General features: G+C 40.5%; 1 protein-coding gene across 11 annotated transcripts in view; it reads left to right on the top strand.

Annotated features, from left to right (window-relative positions):
• DMD (dystrophin) overlaps nucleotides 1-15,910 on the top strand; it is a 1,020,507-nt gene that overhangs the window by 766,945 nt on the left and 237,652 nt on the right. The gene's annotated exons all lie outside the window — the stretch shown is intronic.

Here is a 15,910-nt window from a genome sequence, read left to right as displayed (position 1 = left end):
AAGTTAGGTTCACTTAGATTGGTTTAGTATCTAACATTAGACTTTATATCTAACATTAGGCTTTATAGCTTATAATCAAATCCCAAAATGAATGTGGTTTTAAATTGTGTTTAATTACAGTTGATGAATAAGGTCAGAAGAGTGCACAGTGTAAAATGTAAAATGTAATCAGAGAGTTTCTTGGCATAGAGAGGATTATTTAAATCAGCTGTTACTACCAAAAGTGTTCCTTTCTTTTCTTTACTAAAATTATGGATAATAATTAGGCTAAGCCTTGTGTCTTATAGGTCTGGGTTAAACTGTTGTGCACTTTGAGGAACTTGAGTACAAAAGTAAAAATAAATGAAGGATAGAATTTGCCATCTTCCTTAGAAGTAAAAAACATATGTCTTTTCCTAGCCTTATTTCCAGTTATTATCTTCCTGGACCCAAGTAAGTCCCTTCCCTAGGCCATCTCTGTTTTGAAAAGTTGGAGGATTGACTGGCATCCTTGTTTCTGACTGTTTGATTTGTACTTATAGCCAGACATGGCAGCAGATATGCATATGATAAATAAATGACACATGATCTTTAGATAGTGTTCCTTCTTCCAGAGTACCAGTGTAAGTTCACTTATGAATTCTGGAAACCAGTAGCTAAAGAACTCTGGAAATTGTAATTCTTGAGAAAGGAAATCACATTAGGTGACACACTTCCCTCCATTTGCCGTGCCCATCCCAACACTGCTTCTGATTGGCAAATGTCTGAAGATTTTACAAGATAGGTATACTCTAGATCAGGCATCCCCAAACTGTGGCCCTCCAGATGTTTTGGCCTACAACTCCCATGATCCCTAGCTAACAGGACCAGTGGTCAGTGATGATGGGAATTGTAGTCCAAAACATCTGGAGGACTGAAGTTTGGGGATGCCTGCTCTAGATAGATACAGAGAAATATTTGTTTAACTCAAGCATGATGTACAACGGGCAGGATTCAACTAGTTGTTATCTGTGCAAAATGAAGTTCACTTATGCAATGGGACTTTTCCTTTCTCTCCTCTTCTGCCCTGTCAATTTGCTTGGTGGGGAGGACCCAGAAGAGGTTTGAGGTGAGTGGAGGCATGCATGGGGAGGAGCCTTACAATAGTCCTGTACGGTAGTATTTTTAGCCCCCATACGTTGCTTCTTTCTTCTGAGCTACAAACACGACTAGAGGGGATGAGTATGTAATGTACCTAAGACCAGTCTTCCTCTCCAAATATTGAAACATTCCAACAACATTTGTAACATTGAATATTATAAGTATAGATTACAATGCTCAGATAGGTTATTAGATCACTTTGAACAATAAAGGATTATTCTACCCTATACTACTTTCCAATGAATTTGCTAAACCAAATACAAGATTTAATTTTTCAGACCTTATATGTACTGTATAGTGTCTTCCAGCATTTGAAATAGCTCTTGTTCATCAGTTGGTTCAGGTTATGTGAAAAATATGTTGGTTCATAATTGAAATTATTGTCCACATGTCAGGCATTAGTGAGCATGTCATTTCCTAAAACTGAGACTAGCTACTTATTACTGATCAATCTGCATTTAGATGCACCAGCTGCTTCTGATGCAAAGAGGGTAGGAAATGTGCATAGGAAAAATAAGCAAGTGGAGAAAGGATACTTAATCCTTCCTTTGGATACCACTTTCCCCCTGCTGTTTTTCTGCCCTTGCTGGGGCCCCAGACGTGTGTTTTTCAACAGAAACATGACCAGAAGCTTCCATTTGGGCCATAATAGCTAGTTCTAGAGAAATAACAATGGGTAAGGGAAGGGTTAAACACACACCCTCTACTTTCCCCCTGTAATGCAGCCCCTTCTAATGCAGCTTTGCAGCTGAGAGTTTAGAAATGTGAGCTGGACATGAGTGTGTCATTCCAACTTCAACTTCAGTTGTTATATTTACTAGTTAGTGGTAGCAGTGAACAATTCCATTGACAATTCTTTCAGCTATTTCATGAGGTCATTCTAAGCTTCCATCAGCTGCTATAGTGATTTCATAGGAATGTTGTCTTTCAGCTCAAATTGTACTTGGCAACCATTTCTTATTGCTTCTATATACTCCAACAATCTGCAAGCTGTCCCTTTTTGAAGTGATCTGAATATAGTTTTTTAACAAATAAATAAATCCTCAACCACTCTTTAACATTCCAGAAATTTAAATCTCTTCACTTTATCAGGCTGTTTGTTAACTATATCTAATTGTACGTCAGGTTTTAACAAATCCTGTTGAGATCTCAAATTGTGCTCTGTAAACAAAATTCACATTTGTGGTTTATATACGTATCCCAACTGAAGCCTGCTGATTTAACTGATTGAAATCCTGGCTGTCCTTTCGCAGCTTTCAATGTATATCTCATGGTGTGAATAAAGCATTTATGCCAGAAAATTTGTGGTTGGATAGATGTGGTACAGAAGTCACAAGCTTGATATTGGTTTTGTTGGAAATGTAGTAATCTGTAGATACAAACAGTGTAGAGTTGTTACTTGTAAAGCACATCTGGTTACTCAGAAAGACCTTGGAGAACTTGCATTGTGATTCCAGAAGTTGAGAATCGCCTGCAGAGCATCACTAATAATTTGGAAATGAGAATTCAACCTGAGTTTCATGGAAACAGATTTTGCTTGAATGTAGAGGGAATCTCCCCACTTACATCCACATGTAGACTCCAGCTACCCAGCCCCAACCAATGTCAGGGCAGCCTGAAGTTGGAAAAAAGCACTCCTGACCACTGCCGCAACTGGGGCTACTCAGTTAGCTTTGAGAGCACGAGCATTTCCAAGTTGCAAATGTAGTCCTTCAGGGGGACACAACTCCATTCAGGACCATTTGTAGTCACCATCTTTCCCCGCCAACTGCACCTCTGTCTTGATTGGATTAAGTCTAGCTTATCCCCCCTCATCTAGCCACAAGCTGTCCCAAGGCACCAATTAAGATCTCACATTGGTCCCAAAGTCCGGAGGAGCTTTGTTGGACTGGTTGTAGATAGGGAAAGGTTGTAGAGGCAGCAAAAAAATGGGGTTGGTTATAGATACCATATACAGTGAGTAATAGGAACCTAGGGTGGAGGAGAAGGAAGCTTGAATTGCATATAAGGGGAATTCTGCCACTTGTGACTTTTGCTGTCACTTCAACATTGTGTCTTCTCAAATCTAAGGGAGTAATGGGACCATGAAGCAGTAAAATATGTTGGGGAATGCAAGCTGCATTCTCCCCATATTTATTAGAAATCATTAGCAAATTCCTCAGCGTCTTACTTCCAGTATGTTTTATATTAATTTACACAAAGCTTGCAGCCATAATGTGTCAGTAAGGTGTGTCGTGCTTGACAAACCATCAGTTGAACAAACAAGGAGCCACAAAAAAACAGAAAATATTATGCTTTGCCTGCAGCTGATAGTTCAGCCAAAAGTGTTTCGGTCAGACTGAGAACATCTGCCAGCTTGTATTTTGTTTAGCTTAGCTAGATCTGCAATTGATTGTTATGTATTTACCCCTTGCCCCACCATTTTGTTTTATAACACTGAACCATAATGAAAACGACATTCTAACTCCTGTAATTGCCAAGTTTGTTAGTGTTTGATGGGTGCTTCCCTTTTTGCTCATTTTTGTAGTAGCTAGAAAGATGCACTAGAGGCACAAACTCTAATTACTTGGGCAAAAGCCAGGATTACTTGTAAACATGTGTCTTCATCTTCTTTTTTGAAGCATTTACTATCACCAAAATAACTGTATTTTGTGTTAAACACAGGTAGCAGGGGACTATGTGGTCCGTGCTGCTTGAATTAGTAACAGCATATCAACCAGCTGGACTAAGATGTCTGGGAGGGAATAGACTAGAAGGAAGGGAACAATAGGCAGAATACCCTGGATGTAAAATTATTACTGCAGGATTGTGTAGTTTTCTGCTCCCTTGGCCTCTTTCTAGTTTTAAGCACTAATTCTTTCTACTGCTACATTCTTGTTTAATAATTAGTATAGAAAGCAAAAACATGTGTACAGTATCTTAAGCCAGGATTTTCAGGATATACTTAAAGGCTACTGGCCCCTACAAAATTTTTATTGTATCTTACAGCTGTTAGCTTTTAAAACAAGTAATACAAGTGGAAGCTTGTGAATAGCCATCAGAAGAGAATCTTCATTATAAATGCAGGCTGCTTGCTTCTTTGCACCCATTCCCATAGATTGTACATGGACCAGTGTGTTACTAGGTACTTTCTGCTGATAGTTAACAGCAGAATCCTAATAAAATTGTGAGCATTTCATTGCAACTCAACAGCTCAGCCAGTGACTAGGTCTACAGTAGGTCATTTCAATACGCTGAAGCCAGGGTAAGCTCTAAAAGTTCTGTCATTTTAATCTAATTCATATATCTACCACTATGGCAAGTGCCCCAGTATGGAATTCACACGGAAAATATACATTCAAAAAAGAATATATAGGTGCTAATGTAGACTGCCTTGCTCCGAGAAAATGTGATGTTGTAATTAGCAAATCTTACTCATCAAGTTACATTTGCTTACATGGAATTGCATTTGCTATTCCGCTGCCCATTCCCCATATCTTATAATAATGGACACAAGAAAAATAAATAAGAATCATGAAAATGAATTTTATTCTTCATATTACATGTGAGTAAGCCCCACTTGAGTAAACACATAAAGGATTGAGCTATAATGCATGCCTAAAGGAATTGTGAGCAGCCTAGTGCCTCACCAGAGACTCTTTGAGTTCAGCTTAGCTGTGATGACATAACAGGAAAGGTCCTTTTGTGGATCCGTAACTGGTTAAGGAACAGGAAACAAAGGATAGGAATAAATAAACCATATCTCCAATCTGCAATAGCAGATTGTGAATAGCACGGACAATATTGTTAGAATGTAGTTCACACATGATATTCCAAGTCTATTTGTACTACCGGTAAGGACAAACAGGAAGGTAATGCTTTGAGTGAGGGCACTACATAAGAAGAGTGCTGCTAGATTAGACCAAAGGCCCATCCAGTCCACCATCCTGTTTGCACAGTGTTCAGCCAGATGCCTATGGGAAGATGACAAGCAGCACAGCAGTACAGCCACACTCTTCCCACTTGTGATTTCTAGTAACTGGCATTCAGAGGCATATTGCTTCTGGGAATTGTCAATTTTCACTGCATGTGATAGCTGAAATATCATTTGTCCTCATTTTGAAGTGACCTCGCTAATGTCATTTTTGTCTGAAATATTACATGCAAACATGTACACCCTTCGCTGGGAGTATGTCTCATTGAGCTAAGTGGAGCATACTTCTGAGTAGACTCGTATGAGCTTGCTCTGTAGGTGTTCCTAATTGTAAAAAGATTATAACTAGTTGTTTTATCACAAAAACGTCTCATATAAGACTGTCTCAAACTGAAGGCAAAGGGTGCAGTGGTCTATGCACATTTGCAAGAAAGAATCCTATTCTTGTGTTTTCAAAATGAGAATGAAGCCCTCTATCAGTACAGTACAACATTTTTTTTTACTTCCAGCTTCCTTAAATTAAACCACCTTCCTTTCTCATCACTCAAGCACCAGAAGCAAAGGATTTCACAGGATCCAGGTCTCAGCTCAGTACTGTATTCAGATATGAATGTGCCCTGGATCTTACACAACTAAATGCTTATTGTCGTCTTGGCTTCCTGAGAAATTTGTTGATTTGAGGTATATCTGTTTGCTTTTCGTTTTCTCACTTACCTTTTATTTTTATTTTACTGTGTACTTAGCTGAAGCACAATGCTGGATTGCTGTTTGTCTTTGCCAAGGTTTAAACTGATCAGTTAGATTTTCACTGGAGAAACAACACAGTGAATAACTCAGATTTCCCTTAGCAATACTACCATATTGCATGTAAAATTTTATAGCATATGGACTGATTAGCATTCAGAAAGTGGTGGTGGACATCTAGAATATAAAATACTTGCTGCAGTGGAACACATTCAAACATAATAATAATAGCAGTCCATGGAATGAACGGTACAGAGAAAGTTCTATACAGTATTATAAAGCATTCAAGTGACACTGCTCGACTTTAGACAATTATTTGGGTCATCTTAATCTTATAAAAGGATAGAAGGTCAGAAGTTTAGCTGAAGTCAATTTGTTGTTCTTTTTTCTACCCTTTAAAAACAAGGCCCCAGAGTTGCAGATTTCAAAGGATGCTACAACAAAGTCATGCTTTCAGTTGCACACATAACTTGTGTAAAGGTAGGGGAAATCCTTTAGCCAGGCAAGCAGAAATGCACTGACGTAAGTCTCTTAGCACTACAATGATTTGTACCCTAAATGTTTTTAGTCTTCCTGCCATTCTCTTTACTACTACTGTTGAATCGTGGAAAAGATGGATGAAGGCACAGCTCTTAAAACAACCAGCTCTTTATTTCAGCTCTGAGTCCTGGACTGCACAATAGCTTAGCCGGCTGGCTTATATAGTACTCGGTAACTTGCAACAGTAATAAACTTCCCCTAGCTATCCAATCCGTGAACAGCAGTCTCAATCCTTCATTTGCATGTTGTGGACCTGAGGGAGAACTGCAGCGACTGTGGGCAGGTTAAGAACCGTAGCCACGGTGGCCAGAATGAGTACTGCAGTCAAACTTAATACATAATACATAACAACTACATTATCTTTGCTTACTCTTTTTAAAATGTAAATCTCTGGCTGTTTACCATGGTACTCTGTGCAACACTGAATTCCAGCTCACTTTTAGCATTCCATGCTTCCCTCCTACATTCTCTTGCTTGACAGTGATAATACTTTTACTTTACTTAGACTCTTCTGCCTAAGATTGTTATCTAAAACATTTCCTGTTGGAGGCAAAGAACAAGATGGTGCCACTTCCCATGGCACATAGTGAAGCATATCGAACTGGCAACTAAATCTTATTTCAACACTGGCTACATAAAGTATCCTTCATTGTACCTGAGGGTAGCAAGCCAGCTTAGGCAGGGTTGCTCAGATCACATGGTGGACATATTTTTATTATCTAGCACCTCACTGCGGTTTGCTTTCCACTTGGCACCTGCCTTTTCAAACAGATGCTGCAATGAAGCAGTTCTCTGCTTCATCATGCGAGCAGAGCAACAGAATAACTACTGGACTGAAATCACTGAATTGGCTACCTGTTTGCTCAGTCAGGGGCCTTTTACAAGCATGTTGTCTGCAACACATTGGGAGAAAGTTCATAGACAAGCTGGTTAGCCAACATGGAGTATTGTCCACATTGGCTCAGGGAAATAGGAATGGCTGAGTGTGTGTGGAACACCTGAAGGAAAAAAATCAATCAGTTTGCAACCTTCAGTTCCATATTTTTACCTTGCTTGGTATGCACATTGCTGATAATTCATACACAGTTGAATTAAATAAATTCCAACTGTCATTTGCATTCAGATGTGCTGTTCTTAGTCCAAACACCCTCTCAGAGCTGTTAGTATCCTCAGAATCTCTCACATTTGGCTGCATTTCTAGTTGAAATCCTATTAAATCCTGGGAGCCTGCAGGTCATAAAGCCAATCCCCTGCCAAAAGCAGGGGTTTATCCAAAGCTATTCTTGTAAAGGGTAATAAACCCTCATCTACACATACTTGGATATATGATTGGAAGTTACTTAAATGATCTAAAAGTCATTTCTTCTTAAAGGTCTGAATCCAAATGAAATCCTAAAGATCTGCAGTGATAAATGTTTTATCACACATTTAGGAAGTTAGTTACAGTACTGAAGCCTAACAAAGAGTTACTCTTAACTTTGAGCAGAAATCATTACAGTTGCAATCTGAAACATTATTTCTTGTCTGTCTTCCCCATGGTAGGCAAGAAGAACAACCAGCCTTTATCACTATAATAATACTTTCCTGTGATAGACAAGAGAAATTTATAAAGTCTCCCTACTTCCTCCTGGTGATTCTAAGCTAAACTAATTATATTCCATCATTCTCTCTTCATTGTACATTAAAATGATTAGCTATCCATTTACTTGATCAATGATTTTTCTAATGAACATTTTATTTGTATAATAATAATAATAATAATAATAATAATAATAATAATAATAATAATATATTATTTATACCCCACCCATCTGGCTGGTTTTCCCCAGCCGCTCTGGGTGGCTTCCAACAGAAAAATAAAATACAGTAATCTGTTAAACGTTAAAAGCCTCCCTGAACAGAGCTGCCTTCAGGTGTCTTCTAAAAATCTGGTAGCTGTTTTTCTCTTTGACATCTGATGGGAGGGCGTTCCACGGGGCAGGTGCCACTACGGAGAAGGCCCTCTGCCTGGTTCCCTGCAATTTGGCTTCTCGCAACGAGGGAACCGCCAGAAGGCGCTCGGGGCTGGACCTCAGTGTCCGGGCAGAACAATGGGGGTGGAGACGCTCCTTCAGGTATACTGAACCGAGGCCATTTAGGGCTTTAAAGGTCAGCACCAACACTTTGAATTGTGCTCAGAAACGTACTGGGAGCCAATGTAGATCTTTGCTACTTACTACTACCAACTCCAGCATAGCATTTTCCCGAATGAAACTTGGTAAAGAATTCTATCATCTAGCATACCTAAGTAACTGCCCTACCATTTTTCAGGACATCTATTTTGCAATTTGTTTGGGAAAATTAGAGTATGCAATAATTCTCCATGGCTTATTACTTTTTAACTTTCTGATGGCAATAAAAAAATAATCCCTGTCTGCATCGAGATCTGGCAGTTTCCAGCAGTGACAGCTGTACTTAATGATTTTATTTTGTTCCTGAGTTTATGCCCAGTTTCCCAGTCCTTCCACATTTCACAACAATGTGCTAATCTACAGGGATTCTGTAGTTTTCTTGCATGTGCTGAAAACAAACTCAGGGTGAATACAAGAGTCGTGACATTCTTCCACCAAAGAACCCCTTTAAAACTTTTGTCTAACCAACACCCACAATTCTGAGAACCTTAAACCTTCATTTTCTTTAAAAAAAGTATTCACTGATACTGATGTAGAGGAAGAAAATGGACAGAGTGTGGATACAGGTAGGTAGCCGTGTTGGTCTGAGTCGAAGAGTGTGGATAGTAACTATTAAAAATCAGAAACCAACAGGGGTTTGGTTTCCAGGGACCAGGGTTGTCCAGCTTACCTGACTTCATTGCCATGAACCTTGTAGAGGTATATTGGAGGGATTCCCAGATCTGGATATAGAATGGGAGGAGCTCAGAGTCGTAGGTAGAGGACCCTGGGGAGGGGCAGAACAGGCTGTCAAATGAGCATTCCACCCCTATGACACTTAATACCTCTAGTTCGGTTTTCCCAGCCTTAGATACACCTCTTATACCACCTCTGGTCACAAAGGAGCCTTCCCCTTCAGAGGAGAGGTCTAAGAGTTAGCCTGACGCCAAGAAGGCTCAGACTCCACCCATGGCTCTAAGGATGTGTCACTGGCAGCAGTGGTACAAACAATCTTTGCATAGCCAGGCTACTCAAAGGATTGCCCATTTGATTTCCCAGTCCCAGACACATGATGCTTGCTGCACAAGTTTCTGCCATACTTCAAAAGGAAAATGCAGGGGGGGTGTGTATTCTTGGATCAGTATTTCAGCTCGTGCTTAGCCTTGTATTCTCAACTCTTGTAGACCTGCTGAAACTTGTAACCTGCACTTTGCCTTCAAAAGGAAGCCAAACCCTGGTAAACACTGCCCTGGAACTTTTCACCACTTCAAAGTGGGGTACATGTAAGAACACACATGTGCACACTGACTAGAGGTGTGTGGCCAGTGTGCCTGCCTTCTGGCTTTCTTCCAAACCACATTTACCTGCTGAAGGTAAACATGGGTGGAAATAGTTATTGTTTAAGTTTGCAAGTTAAATTGCTACATCTATCATATCACATCGTTCACCTCGGTGGAATTGTAAATGTAAACTTACGTCCTGGAAGACAAGAAAATCTGTAATTCTCAGTTAATTGGAAGAAGCAGCCCTGACTTCAGTACTGTCAGCATGATTTCAGTCTGGCGATATGATAATGATTATTATGTCAAATGCAATCAAGAATGCAAGCCTTGAACTGACAAGAGACTTAGTTATTTTTTTAAATGCACGATTTCATGTAATATGTGGTCTCCTATTCTGTAGTAGCCAAAGCTGGATACAAAAGGAAACAACTTATCCTGAGGAATAAATTGTGGTGTTGTTACTTATTTTATACAGCATTTTATTTCCTATAAGTTAACAGCATAATTTCTTTCTTTTTAATGTATTGGATAACCTTTCACTTGGCTCTACTTCTCATATTGGTAAAGACTTGCACAAGAACACATAATTCCACACTAGATGAACAAGATCTGTGGATAGGATAGGATCTCTTGCAAATTGGCTCCATGGCATTGAGGGAGGAGGCTAATCTTGCCACCCTGTACCATTATCCTGTTAACCCCCAAACTATCCTGCATAACAAAATATATAATTATCATGCAGGAAGCTGCAGATTTTGTCTGCAGGGCAAAAAACACAGGGAGGTTGATTTCAATCGAAAAAGCAGCCTGGGAAAAGGGGTAACGCTCCCCTAGCACAAGTTAACTTGTTTTAAATATAGTTAATGTTAACACACCAAAACACAGTTACGGTATGTTAAAAGCAAATGCACCTGAACTCCTCCACCAGGCAGTGTGGGAGAATGAAAGGTCAGGGAGATCATATGAACCCAGGATGAAGTTAGACTTGTTCAGGTTGTACTAAGCCATGCAGGGATGTAGGAAGAGGGGGGCAATGGGAGTGTGCGCCCCTGGCAGCACGATCCCGATCATCCCGGTGGGGTGCCATTGCAGCTGTACCCCCCCCCACCCACACTAGGCGCCCCACTTCCGGAACGCGTGTCACGCCCCTGTGGCCGGTGGTCCCTGCCCCAGAATGCACACCACGCCCCTGCAGGCAGCGCGCCATGCCCCCGGGACGCGTGCCAGCCCTGCCCCCACCTGCTCTCTGCCCCCAGTGCCGGAGCATGAAGCTCCGCCACAGAAGCCATGCTTTAGTGGGGTGTCTGAACACAGCCTGTGTGCAATGTTGAAAGTATGTGGTTTGAGAATAACATCTCTAGTTTAATCTCTTGGAGAGCATGAGTATGCACTGCATATCTGATTCTTTGCCCAAAGATGATGCTGTGAAGAATATATTGATTAGGAACATGCCCAGCCCTGCTATTCAGCAGGCTAAAACAACCTGTTTCAATCAAACCAGCACCATAAGAGGAGGATAGAGAAAAACAGGAATTAACGTCTAAAGGCTGCAGACTTCTTAAACAGTTGGTATGCTCTAGTGGGGGTGTGAGAGGCATTTTGACTCAAACTCAGGCACCAAAATGTCTTGGGACAGCACTTGTGGGACAGCTAAAGCATGCTTGGTGCACAGGAGATTCTAAACAAACAAGTTTCCTTTGAACAATATTCTGATTATGTTTTCATTCATAGTGTCTCTGTATATAGTGCCTAGCACATGTTTACAAATACTAATTTGAAATTACAGGTAGGTAGCCATGTTGGTCTGAGTCAAAGCAAAATAAAAAAAAATCCTTCAGTAGCACCTTAAAGACCAACTAAGTTTTTATTTTGGTATGAGCTTTTGTGTGCATGCACACTTCGTCAGGTATCTGATACCTGGCGAAGTGTGCATTCACACATAAGGTCATACCAAAATAATAACTTAGTTGGTCTTTAAGGTGCTACTGAAGGAATTTTTTTAATTTGAAATTGTCGTCTTAGTTTTATTACTACCCATCATTGCATAGTTCCTTCATTAAAATCTTAACAATTCTTTAAAAAAAGAAAGAAAGAAAGCTGGAAACTGCCCTGTTCTTTTGAATAATAGTAAATAATACTAATACAAGGCCACCAAGTTGAGTCTCCAAAGAAGGCAATTTTAAATGAAAACTGCTAACAGTTTAATACTGGGAGCCTTAATTGGTCTCATATAATGTTATCTGTGCATTTCACTCTTAATACATTTAGTTGTTTCTGCAGTAATTAAGAGTAAGAAAGCAGGTGCCTTTAAAACCTAATTATTTTGATAATCAGTTTACACTTAAGTGCCTTTGGTAGCCAGGATTTTATATTAAATGAATTTTAACCAAGTAATTAATATACACATTTTGACAGCACTGTTGACTACTATAAAATCTCAAAGGGGTTGTGCTTTTGGATGCAGCAAAGAATACAAATCCCCTCTTCTTAATATGCCAGTGTTTTCTTCCTCCCAAGATGAACCACCTTAGAATTGCTAATGTTTATGCACATTGCATTAAATAATTTTTATATAAATATGCCCTCCAGTTCATATGTTGGCAATGAAGCTCTCATTCTCAAGCTCTGAAACTTGGTAATTGGGATGGGAGATTTATTCACCACTTCTCTTTCCCCTATTACTTCTATTAATAGCTCATTTTGATACCACACCACCTTTTTGGAATTGACCTCAGCTTGATTATGCTTATGCCTCACCTAGATACCTGATGGCTCCCTCCTTCCCTTTGGAACTGGGCTGGCTACTGAGTTCAAGCAGCTTTACAGACGTTTTGTAGCACTTGGGTTCAGGAGTACTGTATACACACTGCTTCCAAACTGTAGGGGTTGCTGCATTCCTTCTCCAAAGGCTGACACCATGAGGAGCTACTCCCCTCCAAAGGCAGGCTTTGGACTTTCCAAATATTTTGTAACACTAAATGGTTCCTACATAGCAAACAGAGTCAGATTGTTCCACTGTTGCTACAATGCAATGGATGATATCCAATGTTAGCCATGATGGAGAAAATAATAATTTCATAAAGCTGTATTATTTTGATGACTGCCAGACCCTCCAAGTATTCCTATTTTCCAGGGACATTCCTGGATTTACAGAAGACATCATGGTTTCTGATTTGATCTCAGAATGTCCCGCTTTTCCTTAGGACATCCCTATTTTCATCAGAGAAATGTTGGGGTTATGTGAGTCAAGGAGATAATTAACTATAGAATCTTTAGAAGACATCTGAAGGCAGCCCTGTATAGGGAAGTTTTTAATGTTTAATGTTTTATTATGTTATTATATATGTTGGAAGCCACCTAGACTGGCTGTGGCAACCCAGTCAGATGGGTGACATATCTATCTATATATGAATGTAAACTGGACATGTGGGTGTGTCTCCACTTTTCTCCAAAACCGCTTGACCGATTGCGTTCAAATTTTGACACAACTTCCCAAGCGAATATGAGAGTGACCCCATACTGTTTGCGTAGACAGATGTCACACTTGGGCCACGAAAAAGCCCCAAAACCACATGTTCCAGAACTCACAACTCAGACGAAAGTGCATGCTTGGATCACAGGAGAGGTTGTAAAACACTGCCCTCTAACGACGGCTGCACTGGTACTGCACCTAGGAAAGCTTCCCTCTCCACAGCATCTTGGCTCGGCTTTCCAGACTGGGCCGAGTGGAGGTGGGGGCTCATCTGTGTGGGGGATGGGGGAGGAGGGGCAGGATAGGTTATGGATCGGGACAGAGTGGGGCCAATCGCAGGGATGAGCCAAGGTGGGGGGAGGAGGGGATGGGATAGGTCATTGGTCGGGACAGGGTGGGGGGAGTCACAGGGATGACCCTGTGTAAACAGAACACACGTAAAACATTTCAACAAAATGAAGGGGGACCCTGAAGGTGAGGGGAGTCTGAAGGGGGACTCTGCGGGTCCATTTAAGAGACTGAGCCACAGCAACTCGTGGCCGGGCCAGCTACCGGTAGTAAATAATAAAATGGTGGTGGTGGTGGTGATGGACAGGAAGTCCCTATTTTTATCGGAGATATCTTATAGGGTCTGTGATTCCTTTTTTTAAAAAAAAAATCAAATTTTACAATCACAATAAATTCAGTTCTTTTCCAAAAAAAGAAAAAAAGAAACAATATAGACTCCCACCCCGCCCCACCGCTGGATGCCAATCTTCCCCCCCATAAATTCTTGCATCTCATTTTATCTCCAAACTCTTTGTTTTCCCTCTTGTATATCATAATTCCCAATTATTTAATTACATAAATGACCACTGTCTTATACTTATGCATTTGGTTGAAAAATACAGATCCCAAAGGCAATCTAAGATATATGCTGCTTTTGTAGACTTTCGTGGTGCCTTCGATCCAATTGACCGCCCAAAGCTGTGGAGGAAACTCACAGAATTAAAAATTGACCAGCGCTTACTGATTCTAATACAAAATCTATACTCTTCCAATACCTGTCAAGTCAAACTTAACACCAAAGGTCACCTTTCATCAGACATCCCAAACTCGAAAGGGGTAAAACAAGGGTGTATTCTTGCCCCCTTTCTATTTAAGTTATTTTTATCAGACTTGCCAGATCACCTCCAAAAAATAGAATCACATGCCCCTAAACTTAATCAAAAACCAGTTCCTCTCTTATTATACGCAGACGATGCTGTCCTACTATCATTAACGAGCTTGGGTCTGAAACGTCTTATATCTTCTCTGATCGTTTACTGCGAATCTAACAAACTCTCTATAAATTATGAGAAGATAAAAATTTTGGTCTTCTCGAATGGTTGGAAATTAGAGAAATGGAAAATAAGAGGGCAAGAAATCCAACAAGTGAAAATCTATAGGTATCTGGGAATCTTATTCCAGAGCAATTTAGGGTGGGCAAATCATCGCACAAATGCCATAAAACAGGCAAAGTGCACCTCATCAGCAGTTGCCCGTTTTTATTATCAGAAAGGTAATCAATTTATTCCTGTGGCCAACCAGATATTTCAAACAAAAGTGCAATCCCAGATATTCTATGGAATCCCGCTATGGGTCCAAGCATATAACAGTGATTTAAAAAAGATTCACTCCAGCTTTCTGAGACGTATTCTTGGACTCCCAACTGTGATCAAATATGAAACAATGTGTGCAGAAATAGGCATACGCACAATGGAATATTGGGCCTGGACCACCTCAATAAAATACTGGTTACGCTGCCATTTTCGCTGCTCCCCATCAAGTCTGCTCGCCGATTTGCTATAAATCAAGATGGTATCAGTACCTTGAAAAAAAGATTGAATCTTTAGGCATTGAGCTGGAGCCCCTGTACAATTCAAACGAGCAATACATTTTCCACAATATCCTAACTAGACTAAAGGATGTCGAGAGAGAAAATATTATGGCAGCTGTAAACAAAATTTGCTCCCCTATATTCTATGATTTAAATATCTTAGATAGCAGAGCCAATTACGTCACTAAGTTAATAATCCCAGCCCAACGTAGGGCTTTTATGCTGGCCCGTTTGAATGTTTTTCCCTCGGCATTTGTCAGGGGAAGATATCAAAACATTCCTAGAAACAAGAGATTCTGCAGATGTTCTATGAATGTCCCGGACACTGTAGAGCATATTCTCTTTCATTGCCCATTGTACAGTACGCTCCGTCAACGCGTGCTGTCCCCTCTTCTGGGTGGTCTGGAACCCCAGCAAGGTGAAAGTCTGGGATTCTGCCTATCTGATGTTGACCAAAGGGTAACGGCGGGGGTAGCCGAGTTTTTGGTAGCAGTCCTCCAAGGAGCAGGTTAACAAGGAAAACCACTGATTCTATATGTATTTATATATATGTATGTAGCCAACTGCTGCCTTTTTATATATATTTCAAGGCTTTTATATGTTATTTTCTCTTGGTGGCGCTGTGGTTAAACCACTGAGCCTAGGGCTTGCTGATCAGAAGGTCGGCGGTTCGAATCCCTGTGACGGGGTGAGCTCCCGTTGCTTGGTCCCAGCTCCTGCCAACCTAGCAGTTCGAAAGCATGTCAAAATGCAAGTAGATAAATAGGAACCGCTACAGCGGGAAGGTAAACGGCGTTTCCATGTGCTGCGCTGGTTCTCCAGAAGCAGCTT

This window comes from Zootoca vivipara, chromosome 4 (genome assembly GCF_963506605.1).
Source record: "Zootoca vivipara chromosome 4, rZooViv1.1, whole genome shotgun sequence".
NCBI lineage: Eukaryota > Metazoa > Chordata > Lepidosauria > Squamata > Lacertidae > Zootoca > Zootoca vivipara.
This window is presented reverse-complemented; position numbering and strand designations above follow the sequence as displayed.